Source organism: Fukomys damarensis, unplaced genomic scaffold, assembly GCF_012274545.1.
Source record: "Fukomys damarensis isolate Sample0158 unplaced genomic scaffold, DMR_v1.0_HiC HiC_scaffold_16, whole genome shotgun sequence".
Taxonomy (NCBI): Eukaryota; Metazoa; Chordata; class Mammalia; order Rodentia; family Bathyergidae; genus Fukomys; species Fukomys damarensis.
The window spans coordinates 73,821,073-73,825,755 of record NW_022900928.1 but is presented as its reverse complement, the minus strand read 5'-3'; positions in this window follow the sequence as shown (position 1 = coordinate 73,825,755).

The following is a 4,683-nucleotide window of genomic DNA, read 5'->3' as shown; positions in this document are numbered from 1 at the left end:
CCTACTTGTTTATTTAGTTTGCATCCTTGAACCAGTATCTAATCAAACCCACACATGATTGGTTGGGATGCTTTTAATTTTTTGTTGTTGTTGTTGCTGTTTTTACTGTAAAAATTCCTCCTTCATTTTCCCATTGCAGTTTATTTGTTGAAAGAACCAGGTTGTTAGTTGGATCAAGTTTCCCATAATCTGGATTTTGCTAATTACATCCAAATGGTGTAGTTTAACATGGCTTCTTTGCCTTTTAATTGCAACCCAGCTCTTTTCCATATGTTCTCCCTAACTAGGGATAATTGACTTATTAACCCATTAGCATCTTTATTATGTGTTCAGATATTACTTTCAGCTAGTTATATGGTCATGCTTAAATTGACCATTCATTTATGATATCTTTGTTAACCTCGTGCCTTGTTAACCTCCATCAACTGTAGTTTTTTCTTGTCTGACCAATTATATCCTGTTTCTAACATTTTCATTTCTTCCCTATTTTAGTCTTCCCAGTACTGGGGGAACAAGAGAAATGACGAAGATAAGTCACATATCCTGGACATTGCTTCCCCCTTTGTCAGTCCTCTTGTGCGTACTCTCACATTTTCATTGCTTGATAGCTCAAGTTTCTGCATTCTGAAGTCTGCTTTATCAGTATATTAAAAGTACACTTTTGGGGCCAGGGATTTAGCTCAGTGGTCCCTCCACCTGCCTCACAAGCACCAGGTCCTGAGTTCGATCTCCGGTATCAAAAAAACAAAAACAAAAGAGAAAAAACAAAACTATACTTTCAAAGGTCACTAGTGATTTTATTAGTCAGTTGTCTTTCCTGGTCCTAAAAGGAGTATTTGATAATTTATTCAGCAAATATGTATTGAATGCCCATGTTAGGTACTATGGTATATCTTGATGATTTGATAATGAATTTAAAAAGACACAATCTCTGCCCTTATATGAATTTTCTTGTCACATAGAAAATGACATTGATCAATATAAATTATTGTAAAATTACAGTTCTGGTCAATCCGTGGTAAGGGACAAACTGTTCAATGGGAATCTCAAATATTAGAAGGATTTGGCATCATGTTACTGCCCCAAGAACTGAAGGATAAGTAGGTGAAAGGATGTGGAGGGTAGACATGGGGATGAAAAGAATTTTCTAGGTAGAGGGAAAATGCATATGCAGAAGTGTATGGGGGTAGAAGCTTAGAAGTTTTAGGATATTGAAAGAGGACCAGCAAAAAGACAGGTAGAGATGAGTCTGAGAAGCACATATGGACCAAATCATGCAGGTTCTGTAGGCCAATGAAGGATTTTGTATTTACCCTAAGAGCTAAGGAAACGGAAGTGTTTAAAGTAGGAATAGGGTATATAATGTGTCATGTTTATGTTTGTATTTGGAACTGCTGCATTGAGAATGGGTTTGAGAAGGTCAAGATTATGTGTAAAAGTGGGCTGGGAATTTAGCTCAGTGGTTCTGTTGCCTGCCTTGCAAGCATCAAGGTCCTGAGTTCAATCCCCCCCAAAAAAAGATTATATGTAAAACTCAAATGGGAGATATGGTAGTTGCATATTCCAAGTGGAAAGATGGTGGTAGCTTAGGGTAGGATGGCAGTAGCCAGAGACATCAAGAATGGGACAGTTATATTTAGTGGCTAAAACTTGTAATTTTTAAATAATTTTGTCTTTTAATTCTCATAATAGGGTTAAAATAACATACTACCTTTTCAGTTTCAGAGAATTCTGAGCATGACTATGCATTATTTATACCACTGAATTTTCAACTTTTATATATCTATATCTGTGTTTAATCTCTCTCTCTCTCTATGTGTGTGTGTGTGTGTGTGTGTGTGTGTATATATATATAAAATCACGTTTTGTTTCAGCATAAAGAATTCCCTTTAACAATTCCTATAAGCTAGACCCACTGGCGATAAACTCTTTCTATATAAAGCATTCTTAGCTGGTACTTTTTCCATCAACAGTTTGAATGTGTTATCTCACTATCTTCCAGCCTGCAGATTTTCTGCTGAGAAATCTGGAAGTCATATTAGGTCTTTCTTAAATGTGATGTTTCATGTCTTTATTCTAGATTTTTGAAAATTTAGTTATGATATGTCTTCGTGAGCTGCTCTTTGGGTTGAATTTGATTGGTAATCTTTGAACTTCTCTACCTGCATTTGTCATCCCTACCCAGATTTTGGGAATTTTGTCTTTATTTCTTTAAATATATTTCTAGGTCATTTTCTCTTCTTTAAGAAACAGGACACACGTGTGTAAATACCAAATTGTTTCTCTTGGTGTGAAAAACTGAAAGTGTAAATAAGGATCAAAATGTATAATAGATAATGTGAAATAGGAAGAAAAGGTCCAAAGGGGAAAGGGAAGTAGAGTGGTAGGGGAAAGGAAAGAAGGAAAGGAATAAATACAAGAAAAGGAAAAAATGGAAACAAAGTCTTTGTAAATAGGGAGGAATGGAGTGGGTGAAGGAAGGGCAGGGGAATGGGGAAAAAATAAGAATGAAGATTGATTATGTAAAGGTACAAGATCCCAATGATGAATGTCATCATATTGTATGCCTAAAATGTACCGATAAACTTAATGAGTTAAAAAAATTCCTGTTATGAAAATGATAGTTTGCATAAGAGTGTCACCCAATACCCTTGGCCTTCATTTTTTATCATTTTTTTGTTCCTCTGATTGGATAATTTCAAACATCCTGCCTTTGAGCTAATTTTTAAAAAAATTCTTTGTCAGTTGTTTCACAGATTTATGTTTCATCTTGGTCAGTTATTCAAATTTTATCAGTTTCTTTTAGTGGAGTTATATTTCCCAATTTTTCATAGTCCTTGTGTCCTTACATCAATGCACATTTGAGAAGATGGCCACCTATTCTGGTCTTTACACATGTTCTTGGGTAGTGATAGGCTTTTGTTATTTAGTCCAGCCTGGGATTCAGGATGGCTGGCTGGTGGCAATCCAAAACAGAGAGAATTTGATGTTGATTTCTTTAGTTTAACTGGGTCGTTTTCTGTGCTTTGAGGCCAAATGGTAGCACTTTTCTGTGCTCCATGGTCTGGTGAGACCACTGGCTAGATTGTACTTCCAAGCAGAGCTGCCAGCAGGGCTCTGCAATCAGTTCTGATCTGGTTGGGTTATAGGCTGTCTTCTTTGGCAAAGAAGTACTGTTGTTTGTTTTGTTTTGTTTTTGGTGCCGATCCTTGTGTTCTCCGGGCAGGTGTGGTACCACTGAGCTGAATCCCTGGCTGGGAAATACTATTGTTTGAAATTGATTGTTTGCTGGGGTTTGAGGCTGGGTAAGGTCTGTGGGTTGCTTCTTGGCCACACTGTATGGACTCCTCAGATATTCATGGAGTTGGACTCACCCCAGCCTACAGTAGGCTTAAGTGGACCACTGAGCTGAGGCTTGGTTGATTTGCCACTTAGCATCTGTAACTGGGTGAGGGCTTATCCTTCCTGGGCGTTGCTGACCTACAGATGCCACCTGTTCTGAGAAAGACCTTTGAATGTGGTTTTTCTCTGTGATACAAGAGCCTTACTTACTTAGCCTTACTCCTGAATTCTGGGATATTCACAAAGGTGTTTTTGTTTTTGGATTATTGCTAGAGTCTAGAGAATTCCTATTGCACTTTCTTGCTGATGTCACTCTTCAAAAGTTTTTACTTTGGGTGGAAGTTCAATTTATACTTTTGATTTTTTGTGTCATGTTTAAGAAATCTGATCTAACTCAAAACAACTAATTTTTTTTGTGTTTTCTTCTATAAGCTTTACAGTTTTAGTTCTTATATTTATATTCATGATACACTTAAAGTAAATATTTGCATATAGAATAAAGTATAATGTAAGATTTTCTCATATGGTTATCCAGTTTTTTTATCACTCGTTATTTTTATTATTATTTTCAGCTTGTTTTTCACTTACTCTGAACATGATTTGTATCGGTATTATTTTCTGTAATATTTTCAGTCATATGTTTCTTATATATTTCATTATATAAAGATCTTAGTTTATTTAACCATTCCCTATAATTTGGGAGGTTTCCATTATTTTGCTACTATAAACATGCTAATATAATTATTCTTTGTTAAGTTTTTGGGAGTACACTGTTGCTAGTATAAAAAGTATAATTGCTAGTATAGTGATTGTGCTCCTTTTTGGTGTTGTCATGTTTATTGCCAAGTTGGTCTCAAGAATGAGTGTACGAAAACTACCAGCATTATGTGATTGCATTCAGATTTTTTTCCCTAGCATTAAATCAAATGCTCAAGTTCCATCAGTATTTCGGCAAAGTGAAATGTCTGTCCACTTTTGCATCACTGTGCACTATCCCATATCGCATCTGAGATCCTACACTATCTCAACTGCCTTTTTTTTCTGTATTTTTTGCTTATCCACTGATACCCAACTGTGAAATGTCACAGTCATCCTTCAGTCATATTTATATCTTGTTTTTTTTTAAACCACATATACTACTTTTGCATCATTTACTTTTTCCATCCTGTGGTCACTCTTCTTTTTCTTTTTCATTGTTTTTTCTCCAACTTCTGTTGCTTCCCGATGCTTCTAAAAAGGATCTGTTCACTCTTGATTAAAAGTATTCAGTGGCTTGTTATTAAAAAATAAAGTCACAAATTTCTGTGTCAAACAGGGATCCTACTTTTTTTTTTTTTTTTT